The sequence below is a fragment of the Mustela putorius genome, unplaced genomic scaffold, assembly GCF_011764305.1.
Source record: "Mustela putorius furo isolate JIRA1106 unplaced genomic scaffold, ASM1176430v1.1 tig00003923_pilon_pilon_pilon, whole genome shotgun sequence".
Lineage (NCBI taxonomy): Eukaryota > Metazoa > Chordata > Mammalia > Carnivora > Mustelidae > Mustela > Mustela putorius.
The window spans coordinates 860,906-887,230 of record NW_025422068.1 but is presented as its reverse complement, the minus strand read 5'-3'; positions in this window follow the sequence as shown (position 1 = coordinate 887,230).

Here is a 26,325-nt window from a genome sequence, read left to right as displayed (position 1 = left end):
AACAGTATTCATTATTTTTGCACCACACCCAGTGCTCCATGCAATCCATGCCCTCTATAATACCCAGCACTTGGTACCCTGACCTCCCACCCCCCTGTCCCTTCAAAACCCTCAGATTGTTTTTCAGAGTCCATAGTCTCTCATGGTCCACCTCCCCTTCCAATTTCCCCCAACTCCCTTCTCCACTCTAACTCCCCATGTCCTCCATGCTATTTGTCATGCTCCACAAATAAGTGAAACCATATGATAATTGACTCTCTCTGCTTGACTTATTTCACTCAGCATAATCTCTTCCAGTCTCATCCATGTTGCTACAAAAGTCGGGTATTCATCCTTTCTGATGGAGGCATAATACTCCATAGTGTATATGGACCACATCTTCCTTATCCATTCATCCGCTGAAGGGCATCTTGGTTCTTTCCACAGTTTGGCGACCATGGCCATGGCTGCTATAAACATTGGGGTACAGATGGCCCTTCTTTTCGCTACATCTGTATCTTTGGGGTAAATACCCAGTAGTGCAATGGCAGGGTCATACGGAAGTTCTATTTTTAATTTCTTGAGGAATCTCCACACTGTTCTCCAAAGAGGCTGCACCAACTTGCATTCCCACCAACAGTGTAAGAGGGCTTCCTTTCTCTACATCCTCTCCAACACATGTTGTTTCCTGTCTTGCTAATTTTGGCCATTCTAACTGGTGTAAGGTGATATCTCAATGTAGTTTTAATTTGAATCTCCCTGATGGCTAGTGATGATGAACATTTTTTCATGTGTCTGATAGCCATTTGTATGTCTTTATTGAGACAGGGATCCATCAGAATCCTAGAGGAGAACATAGGCAGTAATCTCTTCGATATCAGTCACAGCAAATTCTTTCAAGATATGCCTCCAAAGGCAAAGGAAACAAAAGCGAAGATGAACGTTTGGGACTTCATCAAAATCAAAAGCTTCTGCACAGCAAAGGAAACAGTCAAGAAAACAAAGAGACAACCCATGGAATGGGAGAAGATATTTGCAAATTACAGTACAGACAAAAGGTTGATATCCAGGATCTATAATGAACTCCTCAAACTCAACACATACAAAACAGACAATCATATCAAAAAACGGGCAGAAGATATGGACAGACACTTCTTCAATAAAACATGTCTTAAGAGATAGTTAAACTATTGAAAATGCACAGAAAATAAGGAAAATAAAAATGTAAGATAATCAATGTTCATGTAATTCATAAATTTCAAGGTGTGTAGGTCAAAGTATTTTACATGTGTTTAAAACTAAAATAAAGAATTAAATGATTCCTCACTGAATATTTCCAATGAAAAAATAAAATAATCATCATTTGGCTTCTTATTTTCATAACTACTTTCTTAACCTAAAATATGAAATGCTCATAAGTAAAACAATTCTTTCAGAGTAGTCAAGTTAATTCTGAATATTAGATAAACTCATGAAAATAGCATTAAATGTATTCCAAATACCTTTTAGTATAATATGAATTAATAAAGCAAAATGTTATAAAATTTAACATTGACATTCTAGAATTATCTTCAACCAAAAAATAATTTTTCTTTAAATGTCAATTTTAAAACATGTCACTATTATGCAGATTTAAAGGCATTTAATAAAAATTATTTTTTATCAGCACTCTACTCATTCTGAGTATAAAACTGTAATAATTTGGGTTCTAACCCTTTAAGCTGAGCTTGTGGTATAAACCCAAGACTCAAAATTTTAAGCTAAGAAGATATACACTCAACAGGCATGTTATACACACAACTGTATAAATAAAAAAGTAATTTTATTTAAGAAAAAAATGGCTTTGGGACACCTGGGTGGCTCAGTGGGCTAAAGCCTCTACCTTTGGCTCAGGTCATGATCCTGGGGTCCTGGGATCGAACCCTGCATCAGGCTGCCTGCTCGGCAGGGAGCCTGCTTCCTCCTCTCTCTCTCTCTCTGCCTGCCTCTCTGCCTACTTGTGATCTCTTTGAAATAAATAAAATCTTAAAAAAACAAAGAAAAAAGAAGAAAATGGCTTCAATAACTTCAATGACTTCATATCAAAGTGATTATCAGAAAATATTTGTTGCATACGTTTTGATTTAAAATGTTCTTCCAGGTGCGATGGGGTGGCTCAGTAGGTTAAGCATCTGCCTGTGGCTCAGGTCATGAACCCAGGGTCCTGAGATCTAGCCGTCAGGTGTCATGTGCCCTGAGTTCAGTGGAGAGCCCGTTTCTCCACCTCCCACACCCCCTACTTGTGTTCTGTCAGATAAGTAAAATAAAAGTCTTTAAAAATTTTTTTCCTCTGGAATTTACTTGATTCTTCCCCAGTGAATTGTCCTTAAGGCTACTTATATAATGTGTTTACTTATACTTACAAGAAGGAGTGGGGGGAAGATAAGAATTTACATGTTTCATGACCCAAATCTCCAAAAGTCTTTGAAATGCTGCTCCAGGGAGACATAACCATTTTTGTTTTTGTGGTAAAATGGAAGCATGTGCTGCTTTCCTTCACACAGAGCAAATGAATCCATGCTCTTTATTTTCTTTTCCTAAATATTAAAATTGACTCTCAAAAACTCTCTACCATTTACTTGTAACACACAAAATAATTCCACAGCTGTCTTAGGATCAACTCATAATTTCATTCTCTGTTAGGATTAAGGATCTGTTATTTAGAATGTTAATTTAAAAGTATGCACAGCAAAGAACCTATGGAGGGTTCACATAAATAAATAAGGTGAAAAGCTGAAAGCAACCTAAGCGTCCACTGATGGATGAATGGAAAACAAAATGTGGTATACACAACTATGAATACTAAATTTCAAAAAGGAAGGAAATTCTGACATATGCTGTAAGATGGATGACCCTTGAAGACATTACACTAAGTGAAATAAGCCAGTTTCAAGAAGACAAATACTGTTATGATTCTATTTATATGACCTTTATATGTACATTTATATATATTTATATATTTCATTTATGTATTTATATATGTTGGGGTCGATTCCACATTAAAACATGTTAACCCCCTAGGGCCTGCCTGGGCCTACTTAGCCATAGTGACTCCATGTTGCCTAGGTAGACATTTTGTTGTCTAGAAAAGTTACTGCGCTCGGTTCCAGGTAACTGTTACTAAAACACAACACCTAAAACAAGGTAACTGTTACTAAAACACACACCTAAAATAAGGCCAATTCCAGGTAACTATTACTAAAACGCATACCTAAAACAAGGCCATTGGTAACCGTTACTAAAACACACAGGTAGGAGACATCCAATCAGCCAAAGCCACATATGCAGATGTCTGTGATTGTGCCCTATAAAAACTAGCCTGTAAGACCAAGGGGCATCACTCTCTTCGGAGGCGGCCCTGGCCGGTCAGTCTGACTTCTAATGCTTGGCATAGAATAAAGCTTTACATAACTTTCCCTTTGTCTCAGCCTCATTTCCCTGGCTGTTCAGTCTAACTTCTAATGCTTGGCATAGAATAAGGCTTTGCATAACTTTTCTCAGTCTCGTTCCTTTGATAACGGACCCAACATATGGGGGCTCATCCGGGATCAAATGACAAGAACTGAGCCAGCATCAGAATTTCCGGGAAAAGCCTCCAGAGGTAAGATCTCCATATTCTGTGAGATCTGGTCTGTTTGGTTGTGGAGCTCCAGGGGGGAGCTGGATGCAGCCAGGCTCTCCAAGGCTGGAGTGGATGTGGGGACGCCCCATCCCTCTTCTGGTAGATCGTCTGGGGGTCTAAGCCTCCCTAGGCAGTCATCTGGGTCTGTAGGGGGCCAGGTAACCCCCATCTGTAGGGGGCAGGGAAAACCCCCACCAACGGGTGAGGTCCGCTGGGTCTGTGTCTTTGTCTTGTCTTTTTGTTGTCTGTTTTGTTACTCGTTTCTAGGGGACCAAGAAAATCCCCACTAGCGAATGTTTATAGGGGACTGAGAAAATCCCCACCAGCAGCAGGTTTTAGGTAAGGGCCGCTGTGTCTGTGGTTGTCTGTATCTTGTCTTTTTGTTGTCTGTTATGTTGTTTGTAGTGTTTGAAAAAAATGGGACAAGCAGAGAGGAAGGGGACTCTGACTTTCATCTCTCCGTTCCTCCTAATAGATGTGGGACTTCTCCCTTGCTCATTTCTTATGTTAATGGCTATAACTGAAGCTGACTGTGGTTGGTCTAACTCGAGACAGAGACTTTAAGGAATATTCCCAAGCAGCTGCCAAAGCTCCCTTTGTTTAGGGGAAGTTCCTTGCCTTCTCTGGCCCGACCTCGACTGCCTAGCCCCTCTCCCTTGCTGGCAGTGCCTTCTGGCAGCACTTTGTTTGTTCTGTCTCCTCCTTCTGTTTCTGCACCAACTTGGGTGCAGCCTGCATAACTGGCTTCTAGACCATCCTCGGTGCTTCCTGCACCATGGCTCCTTCTCTCTTCACTGTCAAGAAACAAAAAGAGCACCCCCTGGACCTAACACCCCCCCCACTCCAGATATTCCCACCCGTGTCTCAGGTAAACATTAAAAATGGAGTGGATCCAGGTGAAACGTAAATCAGTATTTAAATTAAATTAAGTATGTTGATTTAATTAAAATAGACATGGCTTTAAAGTTACATCAGTAAATGTGAAACTTCAAAGATTACTGAAGGTCAAATAAACTCATGTTATTTGTTAAAATCTGTTAGCAAAGAAATAACTGAACTGATGATTAATTGTCTGTCTCAAAGTTTTAATGGATAATTGTTAAAATAGCTTTCAAAGTCTTTAGTAACCTGAAACACTGAAGGTTTACTTGGATGACAAATGGAATTAAATTTGTTGGACATCTAGGTCTTAACCAAATGGGATAAAAATACTAAAGCATTAATTACTGGAAGCAGGTTTGTGCTTTTAACTTCTTACTGCAAAGAAACTAAAAATATGTAAATCTGTTGGTAAACAAGTTTTGTGTTTAACTGATTCATAAATTTTCCATCTAAAGAATTCTGTTGTAACTGTTCACAATTGGTTAATACTTAGTCATCATTAGAGATAAAGTGTTTCTAAGAATAAAAATTCTACTAACTGTAACTAAGACTGAAGAGAGTAAGGAAAAAACCCTATACATAAAAGTTAGGAGATACCAAAAAAAGGGAATAAAAATACATTTTGTTAAATATAAAAGGTAATTTTGTCCTAAATGAGATAATTATTTTAAAAAATGGCTTGGGACAGAACCTAGATACAAAAAAATTGTAAAAGGTTTGTGAAGAAAAATCTTCAAAAAAATTTTAGGTATGATCAGGACAGACTAAAATTAAAATGAATTTTTAAATGTAGCACATCAGAATAATAAATCAAATAAAATGACTCCATGTATTCTAGATTACCAAAAGAAAAACGCCATTAAGGTTTTTATTAAAAGTTTTAATGTTGTCTAAAAAAAACAGAGGAAAGGCAGTTGACTGATGACTGATAGTAAGTTTAGAAAAATTGTACACACAAAAAAGGAGGGCTTTAGAGAGTAAATAGTTTTGTCTTAAAATAAAAATATCTGGTTGCCTCAGAACATGAAAAGAAATAAAAACTAAACTTGAGGGTATGTTGTAAGTCATAAAAGGCTTGGGGAAAGTGACTTTATTTGCCTTGGTTTATAGGTTTGAAAGAGGACAATGAAATATGTTGGAAATTTAACCATATTAGATCAGTTTTGATGGATAAATTCACAAGAAAAAAGAAACACAAAGTTTTCTTAGATTAATTGATCAACTGTTAAGGAGAGAATATAAATGGTTTTCTCTTTGCCAGACCAGAAAAACCAGTTTCTATATTTTGTTCTATCCGTAATCCTATGTAAGCATGTGCTTTAAAATGTCTGTGATTGTGCCCTATAAAAACTAGCCTGTAAGACCAAGGGGCATCACTCTCTTCGGAGGCAGCCCTGGCCGGTCAGTCTGACTTCTAATGCTTGGCATAGAATAAAGCTTTACATAACTTTCCCTTTGTCTCAGCCTCATTTCCCTGGCCGGTCAGTCTAACTTCTAATGCTTGGCATAGAATAAGGCTTTGCATAACTTTTCTCAGTCTCGTTCCTTTGATAACGGACCCAACAATATATACAAGAGTAGTTGAACCAGAGACAGAGAGTAGGGTAGTAGTTGCCAGGGGCTGGAGGAAAGGAAGATGAGTAGTTATTGTTTATTGGGTAGAGTTTCAGTTTTGCAAGATGTAAGGACTTTTATGGATGGATGATAGCGATAGCAGCCTAACAATGTTAACATACTTAATGGCACGGAAGTGTACACTTAACAATGGTTAAGATGGTATATTTTATGTGGCATGTATTTTACTAAATTTTTTTTCATTCAAGGAGCACCAAAAACAAAGACATAATAATGGTATTTAGCTCATGAATAGATTTAAGACTGATCTTTAGAGTCAAATAGGGTTGAGTTTGAATGTTTCATTACTTACTGACTATATCCTTGGCCTCTCTAGCCTTCAGTGGGAAGGAAGTGTGTGTGTGTGTGTGTGTGTGTGTGCTCATTCATTCATTACTGGGTTGTTCTGATATATACATGAGAAAACACTCAACCATTTCTCTTGCCAGGTAAATATGTACAAGGGTAAACTCATTGTAATGTGGCCTACTAGGTGACAAGGGAACAAGATTCACCATATGCAGACCATTCTTGCTTTGAGTCAATTCACATCAATCATCTCCAGCCAAGAAGAGTAACTGTGGCTGCAACACAGATGCTGTGCTTAAGTGGTTTTCACTTTATTTACCTCAACAATGGACTATTTACCTATTTCTATCTATCTATCTACCTATGTCTACATCTTTGAATTAAGTAAGAAACCTGTGCTTAACTCCTAAGGATGAAAAGAGAGAGTCCCATTATTCTTGAGCTAAAGCTAGATTAAATCAATGCCAGATTTGCTCAGTGATATGTAAGTTTTATACCTATACATAAATAACTATAAAAAATATGTTATTGAAATCTGTACAAGAGGGAGAAATAAAGCCTTTATTATAGTGAGTCATGAACTCTAGGACTCTTAAGAAATCTTTCACAGAAAAAAAAATAAATATATTGTGACATTTTAGGAATACAGTAAGTAAATACACGAGATTATCAGATGGACAGAATCTAACAAGGGGCTTCCCCAGCAGAGAGCTCAATAAATGTTTCTTTCCTTCCACCCTTTCTCTTCAGTGTGCACAGTATATTAAACAGGAAGAAGAATAAAACTAAGAAAAGAAAATAAGAATATGAAATTGATGAGGCACCTGAATAAAAACAGGGAATACAGAACATCACAGAGAGCCTGGCTAAAACTCTGTGACTCAATATGTTAAGATCAGGAGACTCGGGGTGCCTGGGTGGCTCAGTGGGTTAATCCTCTGCCCTTGGCTCAGGTCACGATCTCAGGGTCCTGGGATCAAGCCCCGCATCAGGCTCTCTGCTTCCTCCCGCACCCTCGCCTGCCTCTCTCTGCCTACTTGTGATCTCTGCCTGTCAAATAAATAAACAAACTATTAAAAAAAAAAGATCAGGAGACTCCTCCCATGGTGATATCCTTCTGAGGATACCATTGGTTATTTGCTAATCTATGTTACATAACCAGGAGAATGTTATCTGAACTACACATTATACCTAATCTACTTAATTCTCACAATTTGAATATTTTAGTTGCAAGACATTCTGACTAAAATATTATCAATACTATATGATATTACTGCCAAATGTCTCTTCTCTGGAGCTAAAACTTCCTTGCAGACAAAACTCCCTGTCATTCTCTCCATACGCTGTCAGAGAAGAGATCAATGGCCAAAGGAAGGGCCAAGAACATGGTGGGTGAGAGACTCCCAAGCTACAAAATCCAAAGAGGTGCTTCCTTTGGGAATTCTGGCCAGTCTTCTTGACTTGTGTGTCCGAGGTGTCTCACACTAATTCTAGCCATGAAAAAGGTGTGGAGAGTAAAGCATGTCCATATGAGGTGACACCAAAAAGAGGAACCAAGATATGAAAATACAACACCATCTACTTCAGTTGAGTGTTTTAACATTAACAGGCTGACTGCCAAACATCTACTCACCCACTCAACTGTAAATCAAGATGGTTTCCAGGAAATTCAACTCACCTGAGATTTTGGTCCTAGACATTTTAACCTATCTAGCCTACTGGGTTAAAGAAATTAAAACTAAGAAAGGAAGTTATAAGTGGAAATACCAACTTTCTAATCTCATGAAACTAGCTATGCATGAAACATTGCAAACACTCACTGGAAGTATCTGAATTCTGACCCTGAGAATTTGTTTTCATACAACTGCATGGTTTCAACTTGCGATCATATGTGACCATGTCTAATGGCAGAAGACACTGAGAGCAGAGCCCAGGGATAAAAGAGACCAGAATACTAATGGTGAATCTGGCAATATATTGTGTGTATCCTTTAGTAAAATCTCATATTCTCTGGGAATTAGCTTGTTCTCTAATTAAAGGATTGAGAAAATAATCTCTGAGGTTTATTCTGACTTGAAAGTTCTCTGAAATCTTGGCCATTCCATGTGATTTCAGTCATGTGACCCACACAATCAATTTTCCTCAAATTCTTCAGGGGAAGCACTATTTTTCCTATCCTTACCCAAGATGTAAACGGTTAGGGTTACCTATAGGCCTTCCAAAGGCACGGCCATGATAATACTTCAGAGTCCTAGTAATTTAAATTCAAATATGCATCATTCCTACAATAATCTTTAGAAAAGCAAGCCATCAGCGTTTTAGTACTTCATCCTGTTTTATGAAGCCTGTCTCCATATGATAAAACTTGCAAAAAAAAATAGTTTGCATTGATTATTAAATACTTTTTCTGCTCTTCATTTATAATATCTGACTGGAAATAATTGGAATCAACAGAAAAGGCTGTTAAGTGCACAAAGCAAAGTGCTATCTCTATTCTCCTTAAGCTGTTTCAAAAAATTGAAGTAGAAGGAAAACTTCCAGACTCTTTCTATGAAGCCAGCATTACCCACACCCTGAAACCAGGCAAAGACCCTACCAAAAAGGAGAATTTCAGACCAGTATCACTGATGAATATGGATGCTAAGATTCTCAACAAGATCCTAGCAAACAGGATCCAACAGCACATTAAAAAGATTATCCATCATGACCAGGTGGGATTCATCTCTGGGCTACAAGGATGGTTCAACATTCACAAATCAATCAATGTGGTAGAACAAATTAATAAGAGAGGAGAGAAGAACCACATGGTCCTCTCGATTGATGCAGAAAAAGCATTTGACAAAATCCAGCATCCATTCTTGATTAAAATGCTTCAAAGTATAGGGATAGAAGGAACATTCCTGAACTTCATAAAATTTGTCTATGAAAGACCCACAGCAAATATCATCCTCAATGGGAAAAAGCTTGCAGCCTTCCCGTTGAGATCAGGAACATGACAAGGATGCCTACTCTCACCACTCTTGTTCAACATAGTATTAGAAGTCCTCACAAGAGCAATCAGACAACAAAGAGAAATAAAAGGTATCCAAATTGGCAATGAAGAAGTCAAACTCTCTCTTTGCAGATGACATGATTCTTTATATGGAAAATCCAAAAGACTCCACTGTCAAACTACTAGAACTCATACAGCAATACAGCAACATGGCAGGATACAAAGTAAATGTACAGAAATCAGTGACTTTCTTATATACTAACAATGAAAATACAGAAAGGGAAATTAGATAATCAATTCCATTTACTATAGCACCAAGAACCATAAGATACCTGGGAATAAACCTAACCAAAGAGGTAAAGGAACTGTACTCGAGGAACTACAGAATACTCATGAAAGAAATGAAGACGACACAGAAAGATGGAAGACCATTGCATGCTCTTGGATTGGAAGAATAAACATTGTTAAAATGTCTATACTGCCTAGAGCAATCTATACTTTTAATGCCATTCCGATCAAAATTCTACAGGTAATTTTCAAAGAGCTGGAGAAAATAATCCTAGAATATGTATGGAATCAGAAGATACCCTGAATTGCTAAGGAAATGTTGAAAAAAGAAAATAAAACTGGCGGCATCACGTTACCTGATTTCAAGCTTTACTAAAAAGCTGTGATCACCAAGACAGCATGGTACTGGCATAAAAACAGACACACATAGACCATAGGAACAGAGTAGAGAGCCCAGATATGGATCCTCAACTCTATGGGCAAATAATCTTTGACAAAACAGGAAAAAATATACAGTGGAAAAAATACCGTCTCTTCAATAAATGGTGCTGGGAAAACTGGACAGCTATATGTAGAAGAATGAAACTCGACCATTCTCTTACACCATACACAAAGATAAACTCAAAATGGGATAAAAGACCTCAACGTGAGATAGGAATACATCAGAATCCTAGAGGAGAACATAGGCAGTAACCTCTTCAATATCAGCCACAGCAACTTCTTTCAAGATATGTCTCGAAAGGCAAAGGAAACAAAAGCAAAAATGAACTTTTGGGACTTCATCAAGATCAAAAGCTCTGCACAGCAAAGGAAACAGTCAACAAAACAAAGAGGCAACCCATGGAATGGGAGAAAATATTTGCAAATGACAGTAAAGACAAGGTACTGATACACTGATATCCAGGATCTATAAAGAACTCCTCAAACTCAACACACACAAAACAGACAATCATATAAAAAAATGGGCTGAAGATATGAACAGTCACTTCTCCAATGAAGACATACAAATGGCTATCAGACACATGAAAAAATGTTCATCATCACTAGCCATCAGGGAGATTCAAATTAAAACCACATTGAGATACCACTTTACACCAGTTAGGATGGCCAAAATTAGCAAGACGGGAAACAACATGTGTTGGAGAGGATGTGGAGAAAGGGGAACCCTCTTACACTGTTGCTGGGAATGCAAGTTATTACAGCCACTTTGGAAAACAGTGTGAAGATTCCTCAAGAAATTAAAAATAGAGTTTCCCTATGATCGTGCAATTGCACTATTGGGTATTTACTCCAAAGATACAGATGTAGTGAAAAGAAGGGCCATCTGTACCCAATGTTTATAGCAGCCATGGCCATGGTCGCCAAACTGTGGAAAGAACCAAGATGCCCTTCAGCGGACGAATGGATAAGGAAGATGTGGTCCATATACACTATGGAGTATTATGCCTCCATCAGAAAGGATGAATACCTGACTTTTGTAGCAACATGGATGAGACTGGAAGAGATTATGCTGAGTGAAATAAGTCAAGCAGAGAGAATCAATTATCATATGTTTTCACTTATTTGTGGAACATAACAAATAACATGGAGGACATAGGGAGATGGAGAGGAGAAGGGAGTTGAGGGAAATTGGAAGGGGAGGTGGACCATGAGAGACTATGGACTCTGAAAAGCAATCTGAGGATTTTGAAGGGGTGGGGGATAGGAGGTTGGGGGAACCAGGTGGTGGGTATTATAGAGGGCATGGATTGCATGGAGCACTGGGAGTGGTGCAAATCAATGAATACTGTTATGCTGAAAAGAAATAAAATAAAATAAATCTTTTAAAAAACTACTTTTAGGCTAACAGAGATTAAAGAAGATTATCACTGAAAAGTCTTCTGTCTAGGATTTAGACAGCTGGAATGAATATTGTGTTCCTCAAAACAATAAATAGATAAATAAATAAATAAATAACAAAAAAGTGGTGAATAAATTTTTTAAAAATTCTAATTTTTCTCAAACCTGTCAGAACGATGAATTTGCAAGGTATTCCTATAGCCTAAAATTAAAGGGAAGACAGATCCTTCCTCAGAGCGATGGGATGTAATCTTTGACTCACCTGTAGCACAACAAGGGAGGAAGAAATTGAAGTATCATCCAAGATACTTGTTACAAGTATCTTTTTTTTTTTAAAGATTTTATTTATTTATTTGACAGAGAGAAATCACAAGTAGGCAGAGAGGTAGGCAGAGAGAGAGAGAGAGAGGAGGAAGCAGGCTCCCCGCTGAGCAGAGAGCCCGACGCGGGACTCGATCCTGGGACCCTGAGATCATGACCTTAGCCGAAGGCAGCGGCTTAACCCACTGAGCCACCCAGGTGCCCCTGTTACAAGTATCTTGTATGTAAGATACAAGTATGTAAGTATGTATGTAAGATTATAAGAATCCAGGTAAATTTATTTTAATTGTTCTATCAGTCAGCATCCTCCAGAGAATCAGAAGTAATCGGCAAGTGAGAAGGAGAAAAGACAGAGAGAAAATTTAAGTAGTTGGCTCACACATTTACAGAGGCTGTCAAGTCTGGAATCTATAGGATAAACCAGCCAGATGGAAACACAGGGAAGAACTGATATTTTAGGCCTCTGATGGCAGAACTCTGTAGGTTCAGAAGAGGTCAGACTTTTGTTTTATTCGGGCCTTCCACTGATTGGATGAGGCCAAGCCATACAGTGGAAGACAACTGGCCTTACACATAGTTCACCCATTTAAATGTGAATCTTAACCAAAAACACTCTCACAGAAACATCCAGAGGAACACTTGACCACATATGTGGGCACTGTGGCCCAGAAAAGTTGACATATAAAATTACCCATCCTGATGGGGCACCTGGATGGCTCAGTGGGTTAAGCCTTTGTCTTTGGCTCAGGTCATGATCTCAGGGTCCTGGGATCGAGCTCCATATTGGGCTCTCTGCTTAGCTGGGAGTCTGCCTCTCCCTCTTTCTCTGCCTGCCTCTCTGCCTACTTGTGATCTCTCTATCAAGTAAATTTTAAAAAACAATACCCATCATGATAGCTGAAGCCTGAATGTGGGTTAGCAGGAGAGAACAGAACCCTGGGAAGCTGTAAGCACAGGCAATTTTGTTCCTACTCTCTTCCAGTGACCTCCTTTGGTGCTCATGAACAAGACCAGGGGCAAAGTGGAAGGCTGAGGAGATCCTTCCTTGGTGGGCAGGTCTATAGGAATAAAGAGATGATCATGATGAGAAAATCCTAAAGCTCCAAGCCTAAAAGTCTTGATGAAATAAAATTCTAAAACACCTTAAACATCAAAGGAAGTTCTACTACCCTGGGGACTTTTCATTATGGCTAAAAAAGTAAAAGAGAAAATCCTACTCCTGATGGGGGGCAACACACATTACTGCATCCAGAATTCCATTCAGTAGCATCCCATACCAATCCCATATGTACTCATGAGGAAAGGCAGAAAAACTGTTCCAGCACAAAACCTGCAAAATATACAAGGCAGAGGCTGGCTGGCACAGGGACAAGGAGCAGGATCACAGAGGAAACTCCACCCTTGAGAGCCAGGGACATGCAGCCCACTTAAGACTAAGGCTGGATCAGGACAAGACACAACACCAGCAGGCTAAAAATAGCCAGACAGGCAATAACATTTCTGGAGGAGAGGAAAAAATGTGAAGAGATACTCACGCCATGGCACAAGAAAAAATGAAGCCCAGGGTACAAGAAAATCTCAAGAAAAACTAGGGGTGCCTCGGTGGTTCAGATGGTTAAGCATCTGCTTTGGGCTCAGGTCATGATCTCTGGGTCCTGGGATTGAGCCCTGTGTCAGGCTCCTAGCTCAGCAGAGAGTCTACTTCTCCTTCTCCCTCTGCTTCTCTCCCCTGCTCATGTTCTCTCTGTGTCTCTCTGTCTCAAATGAATAAATTAATAAATAAAATTTTAAAAAGAAAGAAATAAAATCTCTCCAGCATACCAGATTCAACATAAATGCAAGGAAACAATAGAGCAATTTGACCCTGGTCTTGCATCAAGAGTAAATATAGCGTAGAATTCCAAATTCAGCTCACCTCCTTACTACATAGACCGAACACCTTATACTAAGGACACAGCAGAAGACACCTACACATTTCCAGTCCTAGATCTCATTTATCTCTATCCATTCTTACTATATATTATATCCATAGCTTAATAAAAAATTAGGAGATGTACACACAGCAAACAACTCACTGTCAAGAGATACAAAAGTCAGTAGAATTGGGCTCAGAGATTACTCAAATGTTCAATAGTAGAGAATGGTAGAGCAGAAGAAAAAAGAAAGTATAAGAAGCAATTTTTAGTAACTGAAATCCAGGCACAAGCCGTCAGATTTTAAGGGAACTTTACATGCACAGCATAGTGAATTTGAAACAACCCAATCCTAGGTTCATCCTAATAAAACTCAGAATTCCAAGTATGAATTAAAATGTATACAATCACCTAAAAAGAAAAAAGAGTTTACCTTCCCAAGGATAAAAATAGGATTTGCATTTGCATTTTCCATCAGCATTACTGGAAACTAGAAAATGTAGCAATGTCTTTGAAATTCTGAAAAAAAGAGATTTTGAATCTAGAACTCTACATTCAAAATATCAGATTTGATTTTAAAAGCAATAGACAGATATTTGCAGCTAAAAAACTGTAAAGAGGACCTGAAGGAATATCCAAGAAAAATGTCCATCTTTTTAAAAGATTTTATTTATTTATCTGGCAAGGTAGAGATCACAAGCAGTCAGAGAAGCAGGCAGAGAGAGAGGGACGAAGAAGGCTCCCTGCTGAGCAGAGAGCCCGATGTAGGGCTCCATCCCAGGACCCTGAGATCATAATCTGAGCCAAAGGCAGAGGCTTTAACCCACGAAGCCACCCAGGCACCCTAAGAAAAATGTTTTAAAACATGGTCACTTTTTCCCATGTTGACAGAGGAATCCAATTCAAACAGACCAAATAATAAGCATGATTAAAATGTTGCATGTCCTAAATTATAATGCAGATTCACTAGGTGATCTGTATGCATGTCAAAGCTTGATGAACATTGGTGTGAGTGCTCTAAATGGCTAATTTACCATATCACAAGTCAATTGATAAACTCAAAAGTTGACAAATCAAGAAGTCAAGGTTCAAGAATGACATTTAGGATCACAGGCAGAGGGAGTAACAAGCTGAAATAAAAATAGAATTTTTTGTTTTAAGAAAAGAGACAGCTATTACCTCTAAAAAGCAAGAGTATAGGGTGAAGTAGAGGTAAATTTTTACTTTTCAAATTCCATTATTGGTAGAGTTTGTATTTAAATGTTATTTTTATAGCTATTATAAAGATAAATGAGTGGGAACCCCAATGATTACACAATATTCATAGTTGCATAGCTGTTCTAAACCTGTTAACTATTTAATTTGTTTACTTAAATTTGGTGTAGTAGACCAGATAATCATTACATTCGAATCAAGTTTACACAAAATAAACCGTATTAAAATGAAGCATAGAATAAGATTTACAACTATAGTCAAAGTTCTATTTGTTTTTAAAGTATTCAATACAATAAAATCCATTTCAGTCCAACAAAAGTCTTTGACGGTTTCTTAGATTTGATGGGAACAGAATTAGACTTGGAAATGTTTGCCTTTGGGAACAAAAACAATTATTGTTGAAAAATAGCTATTCATTGTTTATATCACAACGTAATAAAGTTCCAAATAATAGACCATTATTTCCATATATTCGTAAATTGCAAGTAGTAGCTATCACCCATGAATCCATATTTAAACCAGATCAGTTCTAAGATGAGATTAATCCCAATGCTCTGCTCTAAACCCTAAAAGGAATTAACTATTTTCTTGTCTTTATTGTTGAAATAAACCCACACTATTCATATTTTCCTGGAATGAAAAGTACAAACAACTACTTTTCATTAGTTAGCTGTGCTATGGTAATCAACAACCTCCAAATCTCAATAGGTTCAGAATGCTATGCTAATAGAAACCCATCCCAACCCAACACCTGCTTATGGAGAAATGTACTCAAGGATCTTTATGCAGCAACAGACATTTATTCCTCACTGCTGTTTAATGTTGGCAGCTATGGGTCTCTGCTTCTCAGGTTTTTTTTTTTTTTTTTTTTTTTTTTTGAGTTTTCATAAGACTATTTAATTTGTTAATACATTAAATTTTGGGGTCCTATTTTTTTAAATTTATTTTTTATTTTCAGCATAACAGTATTCATTATTTTGGCACCACACCCAGTGCTCCATGCTATCCGTGCCCTCTATAATACCCACCACCTGGTACCCCGACCTCCTATCCCCCACCCCTTCAAAATCCTCAGATTATTTTTCAGAGTCCATAGTCTCTCATGTTTCACCTCCTCTTCCAATTTCCCCCAACTCCCTTCTCCTCTCTAACTCCCTATGTCATCCATGCTATTTGTTATGCTCCACAAATAAGTGAAACCATATGATAATTGACTCTTTCTGCTTGACTTATTTCACTCAACATAATCTCTTCCAGTCCTGTCCATGTTGCTACAAAAGTTGGGTATAACCATTTTTTTTGAAGATTTTATTTATTTGACAGATAGAGATCACAAGTAGGCAGAGAAGCAGGCAGAGAGAGGGAGGAGGACGCAGGCTCCCCGCCCAAGCAGAGAGCCCGATGCGGGGCTCGATCTCAGGACCCTGAGATCAAGACCTGGGCTGAAGGCAGAGGCTAAACTCACTGAGTCCCGCAGGAGCCCCTTCTCATGTCCTTTTATTCAAGGACCCAGGGTGAAGGTGATACATCTACCTGGGACATATAGTTTGCAGAGAAGGGGGAGGGGATAATAACCAGATAATTGGCAGAAACAGACACAACAGCTATTGAAGATTTGTGCTTGGATGTGATAATATTCAACTTCCTTCACACTCCCTTGGCCAAAAGGCCAATGTCTGTGGGGAAGGAATCTCAATTTCAGCAGGACACACAGCAATTTGCATAGAAATGGATAGGAACCAGGACACCTGATTGGTGCTATCACAGTCAGTTTAGTGTCCAACTCTTGGTTTCTACTCAGATCATGATCTCAGGGTCCTGAGATCGAGACCCGTGTTGGGCTCCATGATCAGCACAGAATCTGCTGCAGATTCTCTCTCCCTCTCCCTGCCCCTGCTCCCCCTCCCTTACTCACAAGCCCCAAAGCTCTCTCTCTCAAATAAATAAACTTTAAAAAAAAATAAAAAAGAAACAGATAGGAATCATAATTTTCTTCCACAACAGAGAAGTAATTTTGGGAAACACTAATATTCTGTAATCCCTTTCTTTTCCTTTAACATGTATGCTCACCCGAGAGATGTTCTGAGGTCATACTCAGATGATGAAGTATTCCACAGAGGGATGGGAAAGCTGTAGGTATTGAATTTCTGTAGAAAGTATGGCTGAGTAAATTGAATAACGAAACATTTTTAATCTTAGCTTGACAAAAATCCTGCATTTTTTGTTAAGCTGATGCCATCCCAATTTATCATTTAACTATATGATAAAATAATGGATTTATGAAGATTTCTGTATGGCATTTTTAAAAGGACAATAAAAAATAAGAAATATAGGACATGTTTCAATTAATCATGGGTTAAACTGGGATCCAAATTTGACATCAGATGAGTTCTGAATATCGATTTTTCAGTTGAGGACAGAGAGCTTTTTAATTCCCATCAGGTCTGTGCAAAATAGAGAGCTCAGAAAAGAATTTTCTATGAAACATTAGAATTTGTCAGACTATGTGATTTTTTTTCCATTTATATGCAGAATATATGCTAGCTAGAATGCAGAGTCTAAAACTTTGTCAATGTCACTCTGCCACATTTATTAGTTAAGTTGCCCTCTACCTCTTATCCAAAAAGCTATCGTGTTCAATCAACAGATTGTCTGATGGTAAAATTCTGACAGTACTGAACTAGTGATACAAAGGGTAAATATTTTCACCTGGATAGAGGATAGAAAATGGGAATAAAAAATTGCTACTTGATGGTTTTTATTATAAAATTCAAAGCTTAAAGTGTTGCTGTTTTTATACACCCCTGCCACACACTAATACTGAGAAGGTACTGATTGCTCTAAATAAGCAGTAAACCTCTAGGGATAAAACTCTACCCTACTGATAGAAGTGAATAGTCACTTCTATTTTTTTTTAATATTTTGTATTCACACACAAAGCTGTACAGTAAGGAAAATGCCCCTTTCTTCTTGAATTTTAAGGCAAAATACTAAAAACATTGATACAGAGCTAATTTCATTTTCATCATCATCATGGATATTATAATAGATGAAATAAACTTCATGTAGAAATATAAAATATATCTCCACTCATGGGGTTGGGGATAGGGACGTACCAAAATTTTTGAGGCACTAGAAAATAGGGCAGTAAAAATAACACTGTAACTTTTCCCAACTCTATTTCATTTTGTAAAAATCCAGTTCATATATATAGACAACACTTTAAAAAGTTTCTGGCATAAGGAGCAGTATATTACAAACAGTCCTATATTTGAATCTCAGCTGTGTCACTCTGGGAAAGTCAATTGAGCTGTCTGAGCTTCATGTATTAAGTGGGGGAAACAGACATACCTTGATATATTTTAAGAATTAGAGAGGGTGCCAGAGTGGCTCAGTGGGTTAAACCTCTGCCTCAGGTCAAGATCTCAGGGTCCTGGGATCAAGCCCCACATCAGGCTCTCTGCTCAGCGGGGAGCCTGCTTCTCCCTCCCTCTCTCTTCCTGCCTCCCTGCCCACTTGTGATCTCTCTCTCTCTCTCTGTCAAATAAATGAATAAATAAATATGTTTTAAGAATTAGAGAGAATGCATAGCATAGATTTAAGCACAATTCCACACAAGTGGAATTCAATTTTTGCAAGTCTTCATTGTTGTGATGGTTGTTTTTAATGTTTATTAATATGTAAAAGAATGAAAACTTCAAGAAGGTACTCTGGTGCTAATTTTAGAGTCCATTCAAAACATTTTGGGAGTATGCTATAGACAGGGCAATGTGTTAAAGGCTAGGAGAGATACAAAAAAAAAAAAAAAGGTTGTTGGCAGGGACAGGCTTGTTTCTTACCTGTTGTAAATGTGAGATTGAAAAGCAAGAAGATGACTTAGCTAGAAAAAAAAAGGGGGTTATTTGGTTATCATATCTGTGATTGAATAAAAAGGAAAGTTCTGTGCATTCTGGATGTTTCAGCAGGCATGAGAGAAGCCGCAGTCTTTCTCAGGGCTTCTTTTTAATCATAGAAGATGTGGTACAATAAGAAATAGATACCTGGTCTTTATCCCTAGTTCCTGACACAGAGCTCTCAAATCCTACATAATTTCCTAAGTCACAGGAGCACCTAATATAGTAAGACAACCCTTGGTGGGCCCCTAGATGGCTTCGGGATGGGGACTGGTCACCAGAAAGACCAAAGCCTGGTCTGAGGCTTTCAGTCCTATCTCTCAGTCTCTGGAGAAGGGAGAGAGAGAGGGGAGGTTTAGTTGGCACCTATGGTCCCTGGTTTAATTCATCATGTATATGTAGTGCAAACTCCAGAACATACACTACATGACCAGGTTTGCAGAGTTTCCAGGTTAGTCAAAATATGGAAGGGCTGGCAGGGTTCAACCCTCCCCTCTCATACACCTTGCCCTATATATCTCTCCCATCTGACTTTCTGAGTTGTATCCTTTATAATAAGTCATTAATAGCTTGATAATTCTTTAGAATATCAGTAATAATAAATAAAGGGCTTTCCTGAGACCTGTTAACTGTTCTAGCACATTATCAAACCTGAGGCAGAATGACAAGAACTCCCAATCTTGGGGGACGAGTCAAGATGGTGGAGAAGTAGCAGGCTGAGACTACTTCAGATAGCAGATCAGCTAGATAGTTTATCTAAAGATTGAAAACACCCACAAATCCAACAGGAGATCAAAGAGAAGAAGAACAGCAATTCTAGAAACAGAAAATCAACCACTTTCTGAAAGGTAGGACTTGCGGAGAAGTGAATCCAGAGCGAGGGGAAGATAGACTGCAGAGGGAGGGGCCAGCTCCCAGCAAGCAGTGGAGCAATGGAGCACAAAATCAGGACTTTTAAAAGTCTGTTCCCCTGAGAGACATCGCTCCAGAGGCTAAAGTGGGGTGAATACCACGCAGGGTCAGCAAGGCCTCAGGTCCCGCAGGGCCACATAAGGACCGGGGGTGTCTGAGTGTCACAGAGCTTGCAGGTATTAGAATGAGGAAGCCGGTCTCTGAGTGTCACAGAGCTAGCAGGTATTAGAATGGGGAAGCTGGCTGCAGAGACAGAGCCGAGGAGTGAGCTCTCAGCTCGGGGTTACTTTGAACCAGTCGCAGGCTTGGTGAGCTCAGAGCACGGCCAGAGGCCAGGGAGATGGGAGTAATTGGGCGCTATTCTCTGAGGGCGCATTGAAGAGTGGGGCTCCGGGCACTTAGCTCCTCCGGGCTGGAGACTGGGAGGCCGCCATTTCCATTCCTGTCCTCTGGAACTCTTCGGAAAGAATTCAGGGAACAAAAGCTCCTGAAAGCAAACACAAGGGGATTATTCAGCCTGGCCCCTGGTAAGGGCTCTGCAATTGCACTTGGGGCAAAGACACTTGAGAATCACTACAACAGGCCCCTCCCCGAGAAGATCAGCAAGAAATCCAGCAAGGACCAATTTCACTTACCAAGGAGTGCAGTTTCAATACCAAGGAAAGCAGCAGAATTCCAGAGGAGGAGAAAGCAAAGCATGGAACTCATGATTCTTTAGTCTTGCACTTAATTTAAATTTTTTTTTCTTTTTCATTTTTTTTTCTTCTTCTGCTAATTTTTTTTAACTTTTAACCTTTTCTTTCTTAACATTTTTCAACTAGTTTATCATATATATATATTTTTTTTTTATATATTTTCTTTATTCATTTTCTTTTTTTAATTGTTTCTTTTTATTTTTTTCTGAACCTCTTTTTATCCCCTTTCTCCCCCCAATGATTTGGGATCCCTTATGATTTGGTTAAAGCATATTTTTCTGGGCTCTTTCCCACCGTTTTAGTATTTTACTTGCTCCTTCATATACTCTTATCTGGACAAAACGACAAGGTGGAAAAACTCACCACAAAAAAAAGAACAAGAGGCAGTACCGAAGGCTAGGGACCTAATCAATACAGACATTAGAAATATATCAGATCTAGAGTTCAGAATGACCATTCTCAAGGTTCTAGCCGGGCTCACAAAAGGCATGGAAGATAATAGAGAAACCCTCTTGGGAGATATAAAAGCCCTTTCTGGAGAAATAAAAGAACTAAAATCTAATAAAGTTGAAATAAAAAAGGCTATTAATGATGTGCAATAAAAAATGGAGGCTCTTGGGGCGCCTGGGTGGCTCAGTGGGTTAAGCCGCTGCCTTCAGCACAGGCCATGATCTCAGGGTCCTGGGATCGGGTCCCACATCGGGCTCTCTGCTAAGCAGGGAGCCTGCTTCCCTTACTCTCTCTGCCTGCCTCTCTGTCTACTTGTGATTTCTCTCTGTCAAATAAATAAATAAAATCTTTTAAAAAAAAATGGAGGCTCTCACTGCTAGGATAAATGAGGCAGAAGAAAGAATTCGTGATATAGAAGACCAACTGACAGAGAATAAAGAAGCTGAGCAAAAGAGGGACAAAGAGCTACTGGACCACTAAGGGAGAATTAGAGAGATAAGTGACACCATGAGAGGAAACAACATTAGAATAATTGGGATTCCAGAAGAAGAAGAAGAAAGAGAGAGGGGAGCAGAAGGTATGTTGGAGAGAATTATTGGAGAGAATTTCCCAATTATGGCAAAGGGAACAAGCATCAAAATCCAGGAGGCACAGAGAACCCCCCTCAAAATGAATAAGAATAGGTCCACACCACTTCACCTAATAGTAAAATTTACAAGTCTTAGTGACATAGAGAAAATCCTGAAAGCAGCCTGGGAAAAGAAGTCTATAACATACAATGGTAAAAATATTAGATTGGCATCAAACTTATCCACAGAGACCTGGCAGGCCAGAAAGAGCTGGCATGATATTACAGAGCACTAAATGAGAAAAACATGCAGCCAAGAATACTATATCCACGTAGGCAATCATTGAAATAGAAGGAGATATAAAAAAGCTTCCAGGACAAACAAAAACTAAAAGAATTTGCAAACACCAATCCAGCTCTACAGGAAATATTGAAAGGGGTCCTCTAAGCAAAGAGAGAGCCTACAAGTGGTAGATCAGTAAGGAACAGAGACCATATACAGTAACAGTCACCTTACAGGCAATACAATGGCACTAAATTCATACCCTGAATGTTAATAGGCTAAATGCCCCTGTCAAAAAACACAGGGTATCAGAATGGATAAAAAAACAAAACCCATCTATATGTTGCCTACAAGAATCTCATTTTAGACCCGAAGACACCTCCAGATTTAAAGTAAGGGGGTGGAAAAGAATTTACCATGCTAATGGACATCAGAAGAAAGCACGGGTGGCAATCCTTATATCAGATCAATTAGATTTTAAGCCAAAGACTATAATAAGAGATTAGGAAGGACACTATATCATATTCAAAGGGTCTGTCCAACAAGAAGATCTAACAATTTTAAATATCTATGCCCCCAACATGGGAGCAGACATCTATATAAACCAATTAATAACAAAATCAAAGAAACACATCAACAATAATACAAGAATAGTAAGGGAATTTAACACTACCCTCACTGAAATGGACAGATCATCCAAGCAAAATATCAGCAAGGAAATAGAGGCCTTAAACAACACACTGGACCAGATGGACATCATAGATATATTCAGAACATTTCATCCCAAAGCAACAGAATACACATTCTTCTCTAGTGCACATGGAAATTCTCCAGAATAGATCACATCCTCGGTCCTAAATCAGGACTCAATCGGTATCAAAAGATTGGGATCATTCCCTGCATATTTTTAGACCACAATGATCTAAAGCTAGAACTCAACCACAAAAGGGAGTTTGGGAAGAACCTAAATACATGGAGACTAAACAGCATCCTTCTAAATAATGAATGGATCAACCAGGAAAATAAGCAAGAATTGAAAAAAATCATGGAAACAAATGATAATGAAAATACAACAGTTCAAAATCTGTAGGACACAATAAAGGCAGGCCTGAGAGGAAAATATATAGCGGTACAAGCCTTTCTAAGAAACAAGAAAGGTCGCAGGTACACAACTTAACCCTACACCTAATGGAGCTGGAGAAAGAACAAGAAAAGAAACCCTAAGCCCAGCAGGGGAAGAGAAATCATAAAGATCAGAGCAGAAATCAATGAAATAGAAACCAAAAAAAAAAAAACAATAGAACAAATCAACGAAACTAGGAGATGGTTCTTTGAAAGAATTAATAAAATTGATAAACCCCTGACCAGACTTATCAAAAAGAAAAGAGAAAGGACCCAAATAAATAAAATCATGAATGAAAGAGGAGAGATCACAACTAAAACCAAAGAAATACAAACTATTTTAGAACATACTATGAGCAACTCTATGCTAACAAATTGGACAATCTGGAAGAAATGGGTGCATTCCTAGACCGATAACCAGTAAGGAGATTGAAACAGTCATTAAAAATCTCCAAACAAACAAAAGCCCAGGGCCAGAAGGCTTCCCGGGGGGAATTCTACCAAACATTTAAAGAAGAACTAATTCCTATTCTCCTGAAACTGTTCCAAAAAATAGAAATGGAAGGAAAACTTCCAAACTCATTTTATGAGGCCAGCATCACCTTGATCCCCAAACCAGATAAGGATCCCATCAAAAAAGAGAGCTATAGACCAATATCCTTGATGAACACAGATGCCAAAATTTTCACCAAAATACTAGCCAATAGGATTCAACAGTACATTAAAAGGATTATTTACCACGACCAAGTGGGATTTATTCCAGGGCTGCAAGGTTGGTTCAACATCCGCAAATCAGTCAATGTGATACAACACATCAATAAAGGAAAGAACAAGAACCATATGATACTCTCAATAGATGCTGAAAAAGCATTTGACAAAGTACAGCATCCCTTCCTGATCAAAATTCTACAAACTGTGGGATAGAGGGCACATATCTCAATATCATCAAAGCCATCTATGAAAAACCCACTGGAAATATCATTCTCAATGGAGAAAAACTGAAAGCTTTTCCGCTAAGGTCAGGAACACGGCAGGGATGTCCATTATCACCACTGCTATTCAACATAATACTAGAGGTCCTAGCCTCAGCAATCAGACAACAAAAGGAGATTAAAGGCATCCAAATTGGCAAAGAAGAAGTCAAATTATCACTCTTCGCAGATGATATGATACTATATGTGGAAAACCCAAAAGACTCCACTCCAAAACTGCTAGAACTTATAAAGGAATTCAGTAAAGTGTCAGGATATAAAATCAATGCACAGAAATCAGTTGCATTTCTCTACACCAAAAGCAAGACAGAAGAAAGAGAAATTAAGGAGTCAATCCCATTTACAATTGCACCCAAAACCATAAGATACCTAGGAATAAACCTAACCAAAGAGACACAGAATCTATACTCAGAAAACTATAAAGTACCCATGAAAGAAATTGAGGAAGACACAAAGAAATGGAAAAATGTTCCATGCTCCTGGATTGGAAGAATAAATATTGTGAAAATGCCTATGCTACCTAAAGCAATCACCACATTTAATGCAATTCCTATCAAAGTACCATCCATCTTTTTCAAAGAAATGGAACAAATTGTGCTAAAATTTATATGGAACCAGAAAAGACCTCGAATAGCCAAAGGGATATTGAAAAAGAAAGCCAACGTTGGTGGCATCACAATTCCGGACTTCAAGCTCTATTACAAAGCTGTCATCATCAAGACAGCATGGTACTGGCACAAAAGCAGACGCATAGCTCAATGGAACAGAATAGAGAGCCCAGAAATAGATCCTCAACTCTATGGTCAACTAATCTTCGACAAAGCAGGAAAGACTGTCCAATGGAAAATCGACAGCCTCTTCAATAAATGGTGCTGGGAAAATTGGACAGTCACATGCAGAAAAATGAAATTGGACCATTTCCTTACACCACACACGAAAATAGACTCAAAATGGATGAAGGACCTCAATTTGAGAAAGGAATTTATCAAAATCCTTGAGGAGAACACAGGCAGCAACCTCTTCGACCTCAGCTGCAGCAACATCTTCCTAGGAACATCGCCAACAGCAAGGGAAGCAAGGGTAAAAATGAACTATTGGGATTTCATCAAGATCAAAAGCTTTTGCACAGCAAAGGAAACAGTTAACAAAATCAAAAGACAACTGACAGAATGGGAGAAGATATTTGCAAACGACATATCAGATAAAGGACTAGTGTCCAAAATCTATAAAGAACTTAGGAAACTCAACACCCAAAGAACAAATAATCCAATCAAGAAATGGGAAGAGGACATGAACAGACATTTCTGCAAAGAATACATCCAGATGGCCAACACACAAATGAAAAAGTGCTCCATATCACTCGGCATCAGGGAAATACAAATCAAAACCACAATGAGATATCACCTCACACCAGTCAGAATGGCTAAAATCAACAAGTCAGGAAATGACAGATGCTGGCGAGGATGCGGAGAAAGGGGAACCCTCCTACACTGTTGGTGGGAATGCATGCTGGTGCAGCCACTCTGGAAAACAGCATGGAGTTTCCTCAAAATGTTGAAAATAGAACTATGTTTATAGCAGCAATGCCCACAATAGCCAAACTATGGAAAGAACCTAGATGTCCATCAACAGATGAATGGATAAAGAAGAAGTGGTATATATACACAATGGAATACTATGCAACCATCAAAAGAAATGAAATCTTGCCATTTGCGACAACTTGGATGGAACTAGAGCATATCATGCTTAGCAAAATAAGTCAATCAGAGAAAGACAACTATCATATGATCTCCCTGATTTGAGGAAGTGGAGATGCAACATGGGGGCTTAAGTGGGAGAAGAAGAATCAATGAAACAAGATGGAATTGGGAGGGAGACAAACCATAAGTGACTCTTAATCTCACAAAACAAACTGAGGGTTGCTGGGGGGAAGGGGGTTGGGAGAAGGGGGTGGGATTATGGACATTGGGGAGGGTATGTGCTTTGGTGAGTGCTGTGAAGTGTGTAAACCTGGTGATTCACAGACCTGTACCCCTGGGGATAAAAATATATGTTTATTAAAAATAAAAAATTTTTAAAAAAAGATCATAGTTCTTGAGGAAGCTGAAAATTAGTTTATAAAAAATAAAAAATTAATTAAAAAAATAAGTAAATAAATAAATTTAAAAAATACATATATTGTAGTATTATGTTAAAAAAAAGGAAAACCATTCTAAATATAAAAATAAAACCTAACAAAGAAAAGTTTGTTTAATTTATCAATTAAAGTAACTAACAGCTTTGAAGAACTTATTAGAACAAAAATCTCCTGTATAATGAAAATTAAAATTGCATACGGAAACCAACTGTTCTAGAAGATTATATAAGGGAAACAAAACTGCACTTTAAGAATTAATG